This window comes from Dasypus novemcinctus, chromosome 17, assembly GCF_030445035.2.
Source record: "Dasypus novemcinctus isolate mDasNov1 chromosome 17, mDasNov1.1.hap2, whole genome shotgun sequence".
In the NCBI taxonomy this organism is placed as follows: domain Eukaryota; kingdom Metazoa; phylum Chordata; class Mammalia; order Cingulata; family Dasypodidae; genus Dasypus; species Dasypus novemcinctus.
Genome location: NC_080689.1, coordinates 47,479,925 through 47,500,274, shown reverse-complemented (window position 1 = coordinate 47,500,274; position 20,350 = coordinate 47,479,925). Strand labels below are relative to the sequence as shown.

The following is a 20,350-nucleotide window of genomic DNA, read 5'->3' as shown; positions in this document are numbered from 1 at the left end:
GCAAACATTTTGGGTTCTTATGCTACAATGTTTCCATTGTGGCTCTTATCACACAGTGTTATCATATCTGTTTACTGTTGCCTCTCTTTTTCCCCAGCTCATCAGTGAGCTCCTAGGAGGTAGTGAGCTCCTAGGAGGTATCTCATTTATCTTTGTAATCACGTAATAGGTACTCAGTAAAATCTTTAATTTTTTTTCGGTGGTACCAGGGATTGAACACAGACCTTGTACATGGGAAGCCAGTGCTCAACCACTGAGCTACATGAGCTCCCCAATGAGAGTTGGTTTTTTCCATTTGTTTGTTTGTTTGTTTGTTTTCAGGAGGTACCAGAGATCGAATCTGGGACCTTGTACATGGGAAGCAGGTGTTCAATCACTTCAGTTACATCCACTTCCCAGTAAAGCCTTATAAAGGGGAAATGTTGAATAGTACATAGAAGGTATACTCAAGTTCATTTATTTAAAGAATAAATGTTTAAAAATATATTTATAATATATTTAATAGCTAAAATGCATCTAAATTTCAGCAAATATTGACATAACACATCCCAGGCATTTTGCTAGATATGGGGGATATGGAAGTAAGTGGGACATTCCAGGCTCTCAGAGATAGCAGGTTAGCAAAGGTAAAGATATCCAGGGAAGTTGTTTAAAAAGCAGATACTGATTCAGGAGGTCTGGGGTGCAGACTGAGATTCTGGATTTCTAACAAGCTCCCAAATGATATTAGGACCTGGGAATTAGGAGACCTGAAATTTAGTTCTGACTCCTGCTGTATGGATATGTGTCATTACTCTTAACACTGCTTGCTCAGTTCTTAAATTGCTTGGAAGAGAAGAGTAAATGAATTCCGTGTTATCAATAAGCATGATAGCCATATTCTGTCAGCCTGCAGAGGACAATAGGACTAGAGCAGTGGTTATTAGTGTCAGCTGTTATCAGAATCACCTGGAGCTATTTTTAAAATCCTGCAGCCTAGAAAACAGCCCAGACCTATTACTTGGAACCTCTGGGGGTAAAGTCCAGGAATCAGTATTTTTAAACTCCCACAATTGAGAACTCCTCCACAGAGTGTTAGTAGTGGTATGTGTGGATTATTAACTTAATTGATTGGGGTCAATGAGGTCAGAGATAAACAAATAAGGCTTCCTCTGCCAGAAACCATATTCTATTGCAATAGCAGTACTGCAACTCCATTGTCCAGCCAAAGAGGCAGTTTAGATACATTATAAAATACCATTTCCAACACATGCACAACAATCCAAAGCACTGATTATGATGCACATAATTGTGTAAAGAAGAAAAAGTATACTAATAACATAGCAAATAATCATCCAAGCTTCTCAGTCTTGTGCAGACCACCCTCTTGACTCATGAGAATCAAAATGAAAACAGGGATTTTAAAATAGAAAATAGGAAAATCAGCATCCAAAAAGCCATGAGGTAATTTTGCCTTTTAAATGCAATCATATCTTAGGTTTTTAAAATTAGTTTTGGAAATTGAAAAATTTTTAAACAAAAAAGTAGAAGCACTTTTTAACTATTTTTCATTGTTTAAAAAAAAAAAAAGATTCATTGTAATTTTTACTTCATCTCTTTTGACTATGTTAAGACTAGAGGGAAAGGAAACTTGAGACCAAGATGGCCGCATAAAATACTCCAGAATGGCATTGCCCCATGGAATCTTCGAACAACTGGGAAAGCCATCTTTCTCAAAACCCTAGAAAATAGTTAAATGGGCAAGTGCTGTATCAAGAAAACGCAGCTTTAAAAATGATTGCAGAACCTCATGGCACCCTTACTACAAGCCCCTCTCCCACCTTCTCCCTGGCACAGTGAGGAGCCAGTCTGCACTCCCATTATTGGACTCCAGGCCCATTCCAGAGGCAGCAGAGTAACCCCTAACCCCTACGCACGTACTGGGTGCCTGCACGTCAGTGCCAGTCTAGTGGGTGTCAGCATGAAAGGCTGAACCACAAAATTTGGCTCATCTTCTCAGAACTTGAACTGCAGACAGAAATAGCTTCTGGACAACTAAAGCAGTGAAAGAAACAATTAAGTCAAAGTGGCCTGGGGTAAATGATTATCACCATTAAGTCATACAATACAGAACCCAGGAGGCGGAGAAAGCCTATATCATCATGAGTAGAGGGAGCACTGGAATTCCTAACGTCATAAGCAAGAAAAATACAGTACAAGACACAGACTCAGACAAGAGAAGACCCTGCACTTCAATTTTGTCCCAGGGTGATCTTGATGAGAGGGATAAAATCTGAAGCAGAGCACCAACCAATGTAGAGGCAATTTGCAAAGACTGTGAAAGGTGGTTTTTTGTTTTTTGGGTTTTTTTGCATTTGTTTGTTTGTTTTTATTAGTTCCTGGCACTCAAGGAAATTTCTGTCATATCATTACCTGGATACAAACTTAAAGAATAGACAACTTAGGGACCTAAGCCCAGAGTTAACACTTTGAAATGATGGCCCATCCAAATGAACAAAAAGCCCAGAAACCATCAATGAGGAAGACCAGATTTTTGGACATGTAAAAAAGACTTTGTAAACAATGATCCACGATATGGTCAAAGAAATAAAGAAAACCACAGCGAAAGACTAAGGGATATCAGGAAAATAATGAATGAACATTATGAGAAATTCAATAAAGAGAGAGAAATTTTAAAAGGAATCAAACAGAAATACGGGATTTGAAAACCATAATAACAGAAAAGAAAAAATTCCCTAGGGGGTTTCAGCAGCAGGTTGGAGCTGGCAGGGGGGGAAAAAATCATTGAACTTCAGACAAGAACAGAAAGAAAAAAAGAAAAAAAAAAATAGAAGAAAAACAGCCTACGAGACCTGTGGAACAACACCAAGTGTACCAATACACACGTTCTGGGAGTCTAGAGGGAAAAGAAAAGGGAAGAAGGAGTATTCAAAGAAATAATGGCAGGAAACTTCTTAAATTTAATAAGACATGAATATGCACATTAGAGAAGCCCAAGGAAGCCCAAACTGGATAAACTCAAAGAAAACCATGCCTTGGCACATGGTAGTCAAACTGTTGAACGCCAAGGACAAGGAGAGAGTTTTGGAACATGCAAGGGAAAAGCAACATGTTATATACAAGGGAGTCCCAATAAGATGAAGTGTTGATTTTTCATAAGAAACCATGAAGGCAAGAAGGCAGTGAGATTAAATATTTAAGGAGCTGAAAGAAAAAAACTGCCACCCAAAAATGTCATGTACAGAGAGACTATCCTTCAAACCTGAGGGAGAAACTAAGACATTCCCAGATAAACAAAGCTGAGGGAGTGCCCTATAATCAAAGCAAAAGGAGTTCTTTAGACTGAAAGGAAAGGATGCTAGATAGTGGATCAAAGTAGCATAAAGAAATAAAGGCCTCCAGTAAAGGTAGCCAAATGGGTAATTACAAATGCCAGTACTATTGTATTGTATTTTTTGGTATGTAACTCCCACTTCTAACTCCCATAGGTTCTAAAATGCAAATGCCTATCATAGTGAACCCTATTGAAAACCAAGGAGTATAGTTAATAGTACAAGTATAATAATATTCTTTCATGAATTGTAACAAATATACCACACTAATGCAAGGTGTTAATAATAGGGTGGGGTATATGGGAACTCTATTTTATGCATGATTTTTCTTTAAACTTACAACTTCTTAATAAAAAAAAGTAATGTATAAATCTATGGTTTCGGACCTGCAATACATAAAGATATAACTTACAGTAGCAACTAAAAAAATCAAATATTTATGAATAAATCTAACCAAGAATGTAAAGGACTTACTTGTTCACAGAAAAATATAAAATATTGCTAACAGAAATCCAAGAAGACCTAAATTCTGTATCCATGTGTTAGAAGACTAAATATTGTTAAAATGTCACTTCTACCCAAAGCAATAGACAGATTCAATACATTCTCAATCAAAATTCCATCAGTCTTCTTTTCAGAAATGGAAAAGCCAATCAACAAATTTATATGGATGAGTGAAGGACCCTGAATTGCCAAAACCATTTTGAAAAAGAACACCAAAGTTGAAGGAATTACACTTCCTGATTTTAAAATTGATTACAAAGCTATAGTTACCAAAACAGCATGATACCAGCTCAAAGACAGACATACAGACCAACGGAATCCAATTGAGAGTTCACAAATAAATTCTCACATCTACGGTTGATTTTTTGTGTGTGACAAGAATGTCAAGTGTACTCAATGGGAAAAGAATAACCTCTTCCACAAAGGGGTTGAAAACTGGATATCACATGCAAAAGAATGAAGGTGGACCACCAACCAACCTTACCTCATATACAAAAATTGTATCAAAATGAATCAAAAACCTAAATTTAAGTATCAAAGTATAAAAATGCTAGAAGAAAATATAGAGTAGCATCTTCAGGATACTGTATTAAGCAATGGTTTTCATAGATTTTACAGCAAAATATGAGCGACAAAAGAAATAGATAAGTGAGACTTCATCATAATTAGAAACTTTTGTGCACAAAAGGACTTCATTGTGAAGGTAAAAAGACAATCTTCAGAATGAAAGAAAATATTTGTAAGCCACATATCCAATAAGGGTTTAATATCTAGAATATGTACTAGGCCTAAAGCTGCAATGGGCCTAAGAGTTACCCCCTGGGATCCTCCAAGTTGCTCAAATGTGGCCACTCTCTAAGCCAACTCAGCATGTAAATGCATTACCTTCCCCCCCCCCACAGAGTGGGACATGACTCCTAGGGACGAGCCTCCCTGGCGCTGAGGAATTACTACCAATCACTAGCTGGTAATGCAACTAGAAAAAGACCTTGAATAAAAGGGTCAACTCAGACAAGTAGAATATCTCAGCCTGCATGTAGGCTGTGTTAAAAAGCTGCTTTTTGTGTTAAAAGCTGCTTTTTGACCTTGAATAAAACGGGGAAATGGCAAAGACAAATGAGTCTATATGCTAAGAGTCTTCAAAAAAGAGTCAGAAGGTCATCAGAGGGGTCGCGCTTACACATGCCTCAGCAGGACCCCAGAAAAAGCCAAAGTAGATACAACTCTAGGTACTGGTTCTCCTGAAAACTATGGAGACCCACCAGGTATATAGTCATAGCAGATGGGTTTGGAGTTCTATGCCATGCCAGAGGGCCCTACTTTGGAATATATGCTCCTGAGTGTGATGGAGGGAGCTAGACTCAGATGTGACCTTTCTATACGTCTCTTCTGTCACTTTTACTGAACCTGTGGTTGATGGTGTATACTCAGGGGACTTGAATCTCTGGACTGTCCATGTGCCAGCTGAGCCCTGAGCCTCCGCAGAGTTACAACTCCTACTCTCTGGTTCATTGGACTTACCCAGGTCAGCTAACAGGGAAGTGAAGATGGTCAACTACCATACCAGGGAATCAAGAGTGCCTGCAACTGCAAGCAGAAGAATTGCATCCATCATCCATGTGGAAACTAAGCCCTCTCTTGATCTAGAGGTGGAGTGGACATCACCATCCCAGAGTCCACAGAACAGAGGAATAAAATATGGACTAGAATGGACTTGCTGATGTTTTACTATAAAAATATTGTGACTAGTAATAGAAAAAGTTGTAGTATTGAGGTGGAGAAAGTGGCCACAGTAGTTGCTGAGGACAGGGAGAGGGAAGAACAGATGTGATGTGGGGGCATTTTTGGGACTTTGAGTTGTCCTAAATGATATTGCAGGGTTATATGCTGGACTTTATATATCCTGCCATAACCCACTGAATGTACCGGGGGGAGAGTGTAAACTACAGGGTAAACTATTATCCATGTGGTGCAGCAGTGCTCCAAAATGTGTTCACTGAGTGCGATGAGTGTGCCACAATGATGGGGGAGGTGTGGGAGGAGTGGGGTGGAGAGGTGGGGGGTATACAGGAACCTCTTATGTTTTTCAATGTAACATTTTTTGATATGTATATATCTTCAAAAAAATACAATTTATAAAAATGATGGGGTGGGGGAATGGGGAGTGGGTTATATGGGAACCTCTTATGTTTTTTAATTTAACATTCTTTGTGAACTATTAACTTTAATTTTAAAAAGTGTTAACATTAGGTTCTTTTATCAATCATCTCAAGTAATAACTTGCTTTGCAGCAGAGCAGTAGCATGTCATTAAAATACCAATATCCTCCCTTCATTATTATCATTATTATTGAAGATTTATTTTACTTATTTCTCCCCCCACCCTTCCTCCCATTGTCTGCTCTCAATGTCCATTTGCCGTGTGTTCTTCTGTGTCTGCTTGTATTCTCATTAGGCAGCTCCAGGAACTGATCCTGGGATCTTCCGGAGTGGGAGAGAGGAGATTACTCTCTTGCACCACCTCAACTCTCTGTTCTGCTATGTCTTCTTATTTTCTCTCCTCTGTGTCTCTTGTTGCATCATCTTGCTTCACCAGCTCTCAGCATCAGCTGGCACTTCTGTGTGGGGCAGCTTGTCCATACTGGGTGGCATTCACACCAAGGGGGACACTAAAGCGTGGGGTGGCATCCCAGCATGGGCCAGCACTCCGCATGGGCCAGCTTGCCCTCACCAGGAGGCCCTGGGCATCAAACCCTGGACCTCCTATATGGTAGATGGGAGCCCAATTGGTTGAGCCACATCCATTTCCCCCTTTATTATTTCTTACTTTGGTAGAATATACTGCTGATTATTTTCCAAAAAAGAATATTTATGCTTATCAAATATATCAACAAATATCTAAAGAGTACATACTAGAACCATAACTTCTAGGATTTGGGTGACAGAAATAGAAGATGTCCTATTATCATCAAACACTTTAGACAATCACTAAGGAGACAGGCTTGCTTTCTATGAAAAGATATGCTATAATTATGAACAATAACAAAAAGTTAAAATAGTAATTTTATAGAGTTCAGAGAGGGAAGATATCTCACTTACAGCTAGGCTAGGCTAATGGAAGCCTGTATAAAAAAGAGAAAGATTTGATCTGAGTCTTGAAGGATGGGTAAGGATTACATCATATTAGTCCAGAAAAGGACTGAGCAAGAGCCTGAAGAAAAGAAAGCATAAGAGGGGCTCAAAAATAGTAATGAGACAAGAGCGTTCAACCTGGGTCTGGTGAAAAGTTCCATATTATCCAGACTTAGACTCAAGGGTTTTAGGACAATGAACAAAGCATAGGTGGGCAAATTCAGTTAGTTCTTCTGCTCTCCAGAGCAGTTAATAAAGTTAATAAAGTTAGGGGGCTAGAATGGAAGTCTCTGAAGACTAGATTGAGGAGTTTTCTTTTTAAATTTTCCTACAGGCAAAGGGGAATTGGTGAAGATGTTTGCTTGCTTGTTTAGGTTTTGTTGTTCTTTTTTCTGTGTGTCTGTATTTATTTTTTTAATTTATCTCCGCCCCGCCCCCCTCCTTGCAGCTTGCTTGTTATTGGCTCTCTGTGCCATTTGCTGTGTGATCTTCTGTGTTTTTACTTGTTTCCCTTTTTGTTGTTTCACCTTGCTGACTCAGCTCTCCACGGTGCTTGTGGGCCAGGCAGCACTCCTTGGCACTTGCGGGCCGGGTGGCACTCTTCAGTGCTTGCAGGCCAATAGTTCTCCACGGCATGCGAATGAGCCTGCCTTCACAAGGAGGCCCCAGGACACAAACCCAGGGCCTCCCATATGGTAGATGGATGCCCAACTGATTGAGCCACAGCCGCTTCCTTGCTTGGGTTTTAAGTAAGTAAAAAGGCTAGTTTTCAGGAGGACATCTTTTGAGACCATATATAGCACAAATTGGAGAGGAGTAGAACTGGAAGTAGAAAGAATGGATTAGGAGAAGCTGCTGAGAAACCAATCTGGATTTTAATAGCAGAAAGAAGCAAATTCCAGAGAAATCAGGAAGGAATATACCCTTTCTTGACCTTCATTTCCTCTCCTTTCCCCATTCTCTCATCAGAATTTCTTGATATCACTCCCAAATGAATTTGTGGCACTAGAATCCTTGCTTAGCATTTGCTTCTAGAGGAATCTAAACCACACAGTTAGGAAGAAAGAAAGTAGAATCAAAGATTACCTGTGGTAGTCAGAAAAAAATGGCCCTTCAAAGATGTCCGGGTCCCAATCCCAGAATATGTTATTTTATTTGATAAAAGGGGCTACGTAAAATGTGATTAAGATTAAGGATCTTACCCGCTGTGAGCTAGCATGGATGTACATCACTACTGCAGGGTGGTGGGAATGTGGTGAAGCATGGGAAAAATACAATTGATGTGATCTATGGACCATATTAACAGCAATACCGTAATATGCTTGCATCACTGCCAACGATGTACTGTGTTGACGACTGGTGGTAATAGTCTGATGATATTATCTCATAATCTGTAACAAATACTCCACCATGGTGTGGTATGTTGGTAAAGGGGTGTTGTATGGAAATTCTACACATGTGTATGATTGTTTTGTTAAGTTTACAACCTCTGTAATAAAAATATATTTTAAAAAATAATAGGGTGGGTTGGGGAAAAATATACCAAATATAAGATATGGACTATAGTTAGTAGTAATATTTTGATGATGCTCTTACATAGTTTGTAACAAATGTTTCACAACAATGCAAGGTGTCAGTGGAGGGGTGATGTATGGGACCTCTGTACGATGTTATGCATGTTTATTTTCTAAGTTCACAATTTTTACTAAACACTTATTATTTATGTATTTTCGTGTATGAATGATATACTTCAATAAAAATAAGTTTAAAAAAAAAAGATCCATGACCTTAATATAGGGAGATTATCCTGGATTACCTAGGTGGGCCTAATTAAATCCCATGGCTCCTTAAAAGCAAAGAACCTCTCCCAGCTATGTCAGAGGTATGACTACAAAAGAATGGTCAAAGAGATGCAACATTGCTGGCTTTGAAGATGGAGAAAGGGGACCAGGAGCCAAAGAATATAGATAGCCTCTAGAAGATAGAAAAGGCAAGGAAACACATTTTCCCCTAGAGCCTCTAGAAAGGAACACAACCTTACTGACACTTTGATTTTAGTCCAGCGAGACCCATTGACCTAAGAACTGTAAGATAATAAATTTGCATTGTCTTAAGCTATGACGTTTGTGATTATATATTATAACAGCAATAGAAAACTGATACATTATCCTAAAATTGCATACTACTGAATATTTGAGGTAGTCACAAAAAATAAATTAGAAGAGAGATTGATTTTTCAGGAGATGTTGGTCTAAATGTTTAATATGTTGAGCTCTGTGTGTGTGGAGTTCTGTGTTCCTAATTGTGAGCTATTTTTAGAGACTCACTGAGTATCTTGTATATAAGTAAATCCATTCTTCAACTAATTGTAAGTATGTGGAATGGTAGGTGTTATTTTTCTGTTTTATTTTAGACAGGAAGTTAATATCTTTTGATCGGGTCTGTTAAATCTTACATTTTCTTCTCGAGAATATATAATATAAGAAATGTGTTGGTATAGAGAAAACTGTGGCACTTGATAATAAAATGCTCTTGTCAAACTCAGTCTCTTTCCGCTGCTCAGTTTTGCCTGGGTTATATTTAGAAATTTTCATTTGGAAAGGATGACTCTGCCACAAAAGTGTTGTATATGTATATTCTTTGAATTTAAAACTTTCATTGAATTGTGGCAATGCATACAGATAATTATATAGGAATTTTGACATGTTAAGTCGGAACAAGTTAAAGTAACTTTCAATGTATTATTAGAAATCTATAATCTTGGATAAATTGTTTTGAGTATACTGGCACTGCTTTCAACCCTGTACCTTTGGAATATTATACTGTGCATGTTTTACTATAGCCTAATTCTATATTCTCATTGGATTGCTACATTTTCATCAGTCCCTGCCTTTTCCTACCTTGTCCAACCAATCATTGCAGCCCCACCCAGTCCTTACCTCTCTGCCCCCCCAAAACAAAACAAAACAAAAATGCACAACAGGGACATAATGGAATATTAAAAACTCTAACCCATTAGTGAACTGGATACGGTGAGAGGGCTGAGTCTGATGCCTTATGTGAAGGCTTCTGGGTAAGAATAAAAACCAAGTAAACTCACACTCTACCTAATATCCCCTACATGAAGCTCACCTCTTTCTGATGGTCCTTCTGCCTGTTCCTAGCTTGCATGCTAGTAGTAATGGAGCCCAGTAGTCACCAATTCTGGGGACTTGGCTCAGCTAAATTTTTCCCACCTCTCTTCCCAGGAAGATTCTACTTCCACTAGCTCTTTTTTTTTTTTTTTTTTTTGATGGCATAAAAGTATATTTATTAACATGAAAGAGGTTAAAATCATAAAGCTGAAGGTTAAAATGAGTTTACTGAATAACACAAACATATGATTCATTTATATAAAATATACTTGGCATAGACATATACAGAGATATCTAGCATGAAGATAACTAAGATGCTACTAATGATTTTCCCAATTGGTAGAGTTTGGACTAACTTACATTTCTTAGAATAGTCTGAATTTTTATGATATATGTCCAAGCAAATCAAAACTATTTCATTTTGAGCTTTTCCTCCCAACAATTTCTCTACTTTCCTGCCATTTCTCATTTTCTCCACTGCTTTCTTACATCCTTTTGAATAAAAAGGATTCAAGTTTTTCCACTTATATCCAACTGGAATATCCGAAGCTATTTTCTTTTAATTTCTGGGGAATGGAAAAGAGGGTATGGTAACCTGACCTTTTGTGCCAAATAGAGGAGACAGTCTATGACATTCTTCTCAGGTCCCAGAGGGGGCAGGAGCAATGATAGCTTTGTTAAGTATGTGAAGAGCAGAAGGACAGCAGAGAAAAAAGGAAAAAGCAAAAATCAATGCAGGAAAATAAAATGTGATGTTAACTCATCCACACGGATCACTGCCTCTAGGATTTCTCCCTGAACAGGGAGAGAAAGTACAAACACCCCTCACTCACAAAAGATAAATGATAGTAGCTCAAAAAATTACTCCCTTATAAATCCTGTTATAATGGTCTTTCTCCTATTTCAAATTAACACATAATGATGACCAAACCCAACAGCTTTACAACTACCCTATAAAAGTTTTCATGATGTTAATGCCCATGGGTTTATGCCCAACTGGGAAAGTAGCACATTCAAGGAGACAGATGGAAAAACAAAGCATAAACAGAATGGACCACCCTTTGTGGCAACAGAAGAAAATCTAAACACTGGGCCTAAAAATAGGAAAAATTCACTTTTTGGATTCAAATGCTAGGATGATAGCAGATAAAACTAACAGCAAAGGAGGGGGCATAAATTAAGCATGGTCCTCTAGTGACATGCTTGCTGAGCAGAATTCAGGCCATTGACACTTCATCTTCTCTTACCCCTTCCTTTGCAAATAATCATCAAAATATTTCTTCTGGATTTTCTTCCCTTCTACTTCTAAAGCAAAAAAATCTGTTCTGATTCTTAAGTAAAATTTCCTTTCTTATGGTCACTTTGGTTTTGGTTTGTTCTTTTACTAGTTCCTCTAGGTATGAGCTTAGGCTACTTGTGCAAGATCTTTCTTCTTTTTTAATGTAATAATTTACAGCTATAAATTTTCCTCTGAGCACTGCCTTTACTGCATCCCATAAGTTTGGGTATGTTGCATTTTCATTTTCATTCATCTCATTTTTTGTATGTTATTTTTTAATATCAATTGTATTGAAACATATTCCTAAGCCATACAATCCATCTAAAGTCATACAATCAATAGCATTTGGTATAATCATAGAGTTGTGCATTCACCCCTGGAATCAATTTTAGAGCATTTTCATTATTCCAAAAAGAAAAAATCCCTACCCCTTAGTAGTGAACTCCCAGTTCCTTTATCCTTCCCCTGCCATACATAATTGCTACTCTATTTCTGTCTCTATAAATTTATTTACATTTACATTATATATGGATGGAGTCTTTGCATCTAGTTTCTTTCACTTAGCATACATTCTTTAAAAAAAAAAGCCACTGATGGAAAAATATTAGTATACTGCTATACCCTAAAGTCCATAGTTTACTTTGTCCAGATATCACTCTATTATTAACTAATTGTAACATTAGCATACATTTGTTCTGTTTCAGAGAAAAACCTTCTTATATAAAAACTATTAACCACACTTATTTTCCACAAGAAGGTTTGCTATGCTGTATATTACCATGTTCCATTCTTTAGCTTTCTTTCTAATGATCCTAAAAAAGATAGTGTAGGACAAACCTAAAAATGTTGGAGAGGATATGAAGAAATTGGAATGCTTATTCATTGTTGGTGGGAATACAGAATGGTATAGCCACTGTGGAAGACTGTTTGGCAGTTCTTAAGGAGTTAAATATAAACTTGTTACATGACAATACCACTACTAGGTATATATCCAGAACTACTGAAAGCAGGGACATGAACAGACATCTGCACACCAATGTTCATAGTGGCATTATTCACAATTGCAAAAAGATGGAAACAAATCTGGTGTCCATTAACCAATGAATGGATAAACAAATTGTGGTATATGCATGCAATGAAATATTATTCAGCTGTTAGAAATAATGTGATGAAGCAGATGCCAACATGGATGAACCAGGAGGATATTATGTTAAGGGAAGCAAGACAGGCACAAAAGGACAAATATTGTGTGAACCAAATATAATGAGCAGACGTATGGAGTTAATAGCTAGAATATAGGTCACCAGAAGATAGAATGAGGACAGAAAATGTAAAACTTAGGCTTAATCTGTGCAGAACTGGCAAAAAAGGTTGTAAATGATTGGAAATAGAAATGTCAAAAGCATATTACAGTGTTTGTAATTAGAAGTGCTAATATTTAGGGATGATAGTGGTTGAAAGGGAAAGTCTAAGGCCATGTTTATCCATAGCTCTAGTACTAATGGACACAAAGGTCTTGATACTTGCATCTGGAAAATTGGTGATGATGACAGCACTGCATCCTAGAAACCCTGCCTTCCTTTGATGCAGAGTCCACAGATTTGGGTTATCCTCTCTCTGTCACCTCAGTCATTTATATTGTTCTCCTGAAGTGGGCCAAGCAGGGAACAGCGGAAAGGGTTATTACTGCTTCTCCAATTAGTTTTCCTATCTCTAATTTATAGCAGCCCTTGTTGGTCCCCGCCTCCCTGCTCCTTGGTCTTAGAATACCACAAAGTCACCCTAATTACATAAAATTCTTATATAAAATATCTTCCAAAAGTCCACCTAACTATATGTTGCATCAAATAAGGCCAAATGTTTTGCTTTTACATCTCTCTCTCAATATACCATTTACTGTAAAATAAGCTCTTGCCAAACTAAAATTTAAATAACTCACTTTCATATTTCTACATTACAAAATTAAAACCTACACTCTTTTCACATACTGTAGATTCAGTTTAGTCCCTTATAGGGGAGAACAGGAAATAAATGTTGCTGCTTTCTCCGGTGGGCTGTGTAGTCAGATGATACAAAGTGGGATCTGATTACAACACAACCTCTAAAGCTGCAGATATGACACCAAATGCACACACACACTTACACCCACACAAACTTCCCCTAAACACCAAGAAAATTTGTAGTAAGACTATGTGGTTACAAAAGCATTTTGAGAAGGCTTAAGAAAATGAAATAAGAGAAAAAGCAAGTGCAAAAGACAGTAAATTTCAAGTGAGAATGGGCTCAAACATTTAAAAACCAAAAATAATCTGTGTACTGTAGAGCTTGGGGACCAGTTGCCTTGACAGATCACAATTCTGCAGCCATGTGTCCTGAACAAGTGAAGAAGATGATTCAAGAAGATTATCTGTTGGTACATGCTTTTAATAGTGACAAGTCTGGCTAGTTTTGAAGTCAGAAGCTTTCTACAACCTTTATTTGCTATGGAGTTTTAAAAGTACTTAATGCTGTTTTAATAGTTTCCACTAAGATCCTATTTTCTCTGAGACTTGGTCTTATCTAATAGAGGATTTGCCAAACATGGTATCTTTCAAGAATATAATCTTGAGATAGCTATTCTTTAAAATAATTACCCAATAACACCTACTATAGTTTTCTCATCATCCTCTTCCTCTTTACCTTCCCCAAATCTTGCCATTCATCTAAACCCCTCAATCAATGCTGTCTATGCTATAGTCACCAATGATCTCTTTTTTGCCAAATTCATTGTCCTCTCCTGATTCTGGGAAGCATTCCATTGTTTTTTATTATCAGGCTTCCTTTAAACCCTTCTTAACCTTGATTTTAGAAACATATAAATATCCCGATTCTCCTTATATTTTCCTGCAGAATAATTCTTGGGTTTCACTCTATTGTTATTTTTGCTTTCATTTTAATTAATGTTTACCAATTAAATAATTCAAAAACCTCTACCAGAAATTACTGCTTCCTTTGGGACCTGGCTGACAGAAGAGTGGACTGAATTTGGAATGAAGTTTCATCTGAAGCAAACAATCTATACAATGCCTTTCTATAATATGATTGGTAATAAGAATTTTGCAAGCTTTGTAATCAGTATTCCCAACATTAATGATATACCATATTGATTATTAAATGGTGAGATCAAAGAGTAATCACAGATGATGTCCATTCCACCAAGATTGCAACAACCTTGGAATACCCTAGAAACTTCTGGATGGCCAGGAAAGAAGTACTCCAATGATTTAATAGTACAATTTAGAGACTGATTGCTAACATACTTGATCACAAATGAATGCCTCATTGAGACCTAAGAGTCACACTTTCTCATAGGCAGAGTTCGCTTTAGGCATTGTCTTCAAGGAGCTATTCTTAGCCAGCAAGTTATGGAAAGCATTACTGGACATGTACTTATTGTACATTAAATTTGGCAGTCACTCAAATGCACACAGAAGAGCAAAAAGGTCAGAGTGCTATCTACTAATGAGAAGAACGTCAACTTTAAATTCTAAATATGTATATATTATATGTATTTTTGCACTTGGAGATGGTGTTTTTAATTGGATATTTTTGCATACTTTGCAAATTCTTCAGATAATATTTTGCATCCTAATTCACATATAGTTATGGTAGTCTGCTCTTAATACAAGGGTTTATTTAACTAACCTCTTTAGGGCTCTTAGTACACCAAAAAAATTTTAAGACCATGATGAATAAATAGTGATTAACCTTGAGAACCAAAGAGTAAACATAAAAAACAATTTCTTACTCTAAGATCAGGTTTAACAATGTGCTAATAGCCCATAATGAAGATAGGAGCCATCAGTTAATCAACCCATTAAGTTGAGATCAGTAGTGTCAACTCAAGCACAGTCTACTAATTTACTGACCCTTAGTGGGTCACCAAGATCTATAACCCAAAGGCTGATGTTTCTGCTTTTGTTAACATCACTTTAGAGACCAATCCACTTCCTTCCATGATTATGATCTCTGACCCTGTACAGGCTGGAGTCAACATAAAATCCATTTATGAAAATGTGCTTGGGTTTACTGAGTAATGGAATCTCAAGCCAGCTGGTGAGTTGTGTCTGGATAGATGTTCTTTATGGAAACACCATTTTTTTCTTTTCCTGAAGTCCATACAACCAGGAAAGGAGACCTGTACAATATTCCATGGAAAATTCTGACTACAGTAATTCTTGGCTTCTTGAGTTAGTTAAGGCTTCCCACACATTCCCTTTCCTATCCTGTTCTGTGGAGGTAAATCTTACCGTTTGAGAATTAAAGTGTAAATGCAATAACAAAATCCCAGTAGCAGGATGGTAAGGTAAAGGGCAACGTATGCCAAATAATTGTGGATTAGTTTTGTTTTATTTAAAATGTTTTGAATTGGAAAGAAAGTTGCTTTGGTGGTTTACAAGCAAAAAAAAAAAAAAAAAAGATATGATTTGGTTTAATCTAATGAATTAGAATTAATTACCCAGTATTTGCTACTTTCAGGGGGAAGGAGGGAAAAAGTAGGAGCATGCCTTATTCCAGATGGACTTTCCAGAGGGTATAATAAAAATTACAAGGCAAATATTCACTCACTTGAATCTTAATTGTATAGAAAAGATATAATAATAATGACAATTGCTATGATGATGCAAGTTTTTTTTTTAATACCAGCATTTTCTTTCTTGAGCAATAAAGCAATTAACTGTAATATGAACTATAATGTCCATTAGCAACCTGTCATCAGCATGATGTTAGAACCTCAAAAGGAAATATGCAAAAGATGCAACTGGGCCTGGTTTTGTGGCCCTGGTCTCCAAGCCAAGCCTGCAAAGCTGCTAAATGCCACCAACTCTAGTCCAGCTCTGTGCAGCACACTGGCTGTGAGTTTCCCCAAACAGGATTCAGACAAACGGGATATGGGATAACTGAGTTCTGGAGAGGGGATGCAAGTAAAAGAGAAAGGCAAACTACCAAATGCACTAAACATTAAAAAAATAAAGTTTTATTGGAAGGAAAATTGAAGTAAACTTAAAAGTACTAAGGCATACAGTCTCTACTTAAGGATTTGTTTTTCTCTCTACAAAGGAAATATGTCAATTGCATGTTGATGTTGCATGTAAGATTCTTGCATAGGAAACCATCTTTTCTGGAAGAACAGAAAGCCCCCTCTTTTGCTGGCGACATTACCCTCTAATTTTTCTCCTATTTTCGCCTTTGTTTTCCTCCCCTTTGATGAGCCAACCCCTTACTACTGCTGTCCCAACCCTAGTATAAAAAGACTGTAGTCTAAAAGCCTCTGTAGGAGCCAGGGGGTTCCACCCTAGGAAAAAAGTGAAACCCAGGGCCAAAAGGATGAGGAAAGAGTTGGCCTTTGGGAAAGCACCTACAGACTTGGATGGCTTCGGCAAGGTCGGCCTTTGAAAGGTTTGCCTGGACAGAGGGTAGGAAAGAGAGGGAATTCAAGTAGGAGACAGAGATGCAGCCGGCCCGAAAAAGGCCGCGTGACCCTGAGAGTGGAAGGCGATGTCTGGGTGGGGCTAGCTCTTTCTGTAGCCAGCCCGCCCTCCACCCTGTCACTTCCCGCGGGGTCACTGCCCAGCCCCACCTCCTGGACTGCGGCGCGCTCAGCTTCGGTCCGGGAGGCAGGCGAGAAGCGAACGCGCCCGGGGGCCGCCAGCAGGGGCTGGTGCAAACGAAGAGGGCCTGACCCTAAGAGGCGACGAGCGAGGGGATGGGGTGTCCTGCTCTCCACGCTGCTCTGCGGCCCCCACCCCAACTCTCCCAACCCCATCCCCGTGGCTGCAGTAGCTGCAGCAGCAACCGCAGCAAAGGAACAGAGCCACCGCGTCACCGAAATCCAAACGGAGCCCAGCAGCGCCGGGGGCAGGAGGAGGGGGCCAGGGCGACTGGGGAGGGAGTGGGGGAGTGAGGGGCGGGGGGCGCCGGGGCCGGCGGGGCGGGGAGGCGGGGGCGGCGCGCGGGGCGGCCGCGCTCCCGGCCTGCGGCCCGCGTCACTTACCAGGCCAGGGCGCGGGGGCAGCTCGGCCGACTCCTCGGGGGCCGCGGCGGCTCGGGGCCGCAGTCCGCTCGGCCCGGGCGCTGCCAAATGTAAACATTCCGCCATGATTTCTTTGTTTAGCTAATTGAACCTGCCGCCGTCTCGAGTCCCAGGCGCTCTCTCTCTCTCTCTCTCTTTCTCCCACCCCCCCCCCTTCTTTTATTTATTTGTCTTCCCCCCCACCCACCCACCTACCCCCGTCAGTCTTTCCCTCTTTCTTTAGTCTTAGTAGCTGCTTTGAATGGGAGTCGAGTCAGTTGGGTGGTTGGTGCAGGGAGTGCGGAGGTGGTTTTTATAAATACAGGTAAAATAATACCCAAATCTCAGACTGAGGTGCAGTTTTTGAAAGAGGAGGAGGATCTCTCTCTTGCCTCCTCATTTATTAGACTTTCCTCTGAGGAAAATGCCAGAAAAAAAGCGGTGCAGTCTGCCAGTTACCTTTCCTTTCCTTAAACTCCAAGTTCGCAAGCTGCTTTGGGACTCAGCCAGAACGCTAAGTTCTTCGTTTATTTTGAAAACCTCACACACAAATGGTGGCCGAGGGGCAGGGCAGAATAGCCTCCCTGACACCAGGGAGGAATAATCATCCTGTAGCGTGCTCATCAGGGGAGAATGACTTATTGGTTTCAGTTCACCTCCTTTAAGAAAACCCCAGGTTTTACGCATACCAACACGCACGCCCTAACTCGCAGCTCTCCAAACAAGCACTAACACAGTGGAAGCTCCCGGCAGAGCTGGACATTTCACCCTCACATTTGCATAAATTATTTATCCTTATAAAATTGTTGCACAAGTGGGTTAGGGGCTAGGCCCTATGCAAATATATTAAGAAACTTCCGAGGAAACATGTAGGTTGTGGTGGGAAGGAAGGCTCAGCACCCCTTTGTATGTACTCCTGAGAGAAGAAATAGGTTTGAGCATCACTTTGCACTAAAGTTGATGAAATTACTTAAGTCCTATGGTAGGCAGATTTATGATAAGATTTAGATTAATGTGTGGCAGAAAAAGTCTAGGTTATAATTTCATTTATTTAAAAAATACTCCTCCCACCCCCCAGTCTCACTTGTATTTATACAAGTATTTATACGTTGAGGACACCAAAAATGATTCAATTTTTTTAATCCATAAAGAGAATTGAAAGTCATCTACATCTTGCAATACAACTGTGCTTCTTGAATTATCAACAGTATTAATTTCATTAACAGAAGTTATTGTCTTACCTGTGCTTATTCTGGTGTGAGGAAAGCTCTGTTGTACAGAGTAGTGCCACTCCATAGGGTTTGTACTAACTGTTCAGAGGCCCCAGAATATCGTGATTATATGGGTTAAAAGGCCTTTTGATCAAGAGAACTGAACTAGTAAGTGTTTACCCGCCAGGCCAGTCTTAGTTTTCTGGGTGCTATGACAAATTCCTGTGGGCTAAAAAATGGGAATTAGTGATAACATGGATGAATCTTGAGGACCTTATGTTGAGTCAAGCAACCCAGGCATTGAAGGGAAAAATACTACATGACCTCTCTGATATGAAATAAGTAAGCCAAGCTATCTCAGAGCTAGAGACCAAATGATAGACTTCAAGGCAGTTGGAGGTGAGAGGAAGATTGCGAGCTGACACCTACATGGGTGAAATCTATGATAAGCTGGAGGTAATTATTTGTACAGGGAAGGGATAAAAGGAGGTATAGGGACACCTTTGGGTGGGGCTTTGCAAGCTTGAGGGGGGCTAGAAATGGGAGGATGGGTCATATGGCCCAAGATATTGGGGGGAGGGGAGGGGGAACATTTGAACATAGGAGATTGTCATGAATGTGGTTGAAACTGTAATGTTGAGAAAACTCTTTAGAAAATATAATAAGGAAGGTTACCTGTTTAAGATGCTTAGGGGGGCATCTGACACAGGGCAGGCTTCTAGGGAGTGTGTGACTGCTCATTTTGTCATAGTAGGGTATATTATTGGGTGGAGACCCATACAATGAGAGTGAAGGTATACCCACATCCTGGGGAGGACTGATGTTCTCAAACAGGGAATTGTATCTCTCAAGAGAATTGGTGGCTCCCAACGGGTTAGGGCAGTTGAGTAGGTTAAGCCGTCAACATTGATGCAAGTATCTGTGAATCTAGTCCTTCAAGTAATGAAGATTTATTGTCACTGTGGGCCCTGAGAGGAGGGGGGGAGAGGTATTGAATAGATGGAATCAGTATAACTTGGGCAATGGAAGTGTTCCACAAGATCATGCAATGATGGATATAGGACTTGTTAAATCACACCAAAAATGTATAAAAGTCTATAGGCTAAAATGTAAACCATAATGTAAAACATAAGATAACTAAAAATTTAGAAAATTGTATAGCCTAAAATATAAACCATAATGTAAACCCAAATGGAACCATGTTTGAAAGTTATGTTTCAATATCTGTATATCAGCTGCAGCAAATATAATATGAATGTAAAAAGATCATTACTGGGGAAGGGAAAAGTGTTTAATGTTGGATATGTGGGAGTACCCTATATTGTATATGTGAATTACTGTGATCTAAAACTTTTGTGAAGACAAACTTAATAATTAGAAGAAAAAAAAGAGAAAGGATGTAGACACTGTGGAAGAAATGAAAGAAATTGCCTTGCCACTGTACATACAGGGCAACACCTATTGCAGTGATGAAAGGCAAAATGTCAAAAACAAAGCTTTTTCATTTTGTCATTTTTTGACACCCCGATTTGTTTTTCCTTTATTTAATTTTTCTAAATTAGTATATATTCTATATCTAACCTTTAAACCCATCACTATATTACATTTTACTATTAATGGACTTTGGGAATATATTAAGCTTCATTTTTTAATAAGTTTTGGACCACAGAGAGGGTCAACTATGGTAGGGAATGAACACTGATGTGG

General features: G+C 39.0%; 1 long non-coding RNA gene across 1 annotated transcript in view; it reads right to left on the bottom strand.

Moving 5' to 3' along the window:
• The window catches only part of LOC131273963 (uncharacterized), a 498,906-nt gene extending 481,406 nt beyond the window's left edge, over positions 1–17,500 (bottom strand). The window contains exon 1 of the long non-coding RNA XR_009181145.2: positions 17,415–17,500. This is a non-coding gene — a long non-coding RNA (uncharacterized lncRNA). The remainder of the gene's footprint in view (positions 1–17,414) is intronic.
• Positions 17,501–20,350: the final 2,850 nt, after the last annotated feature.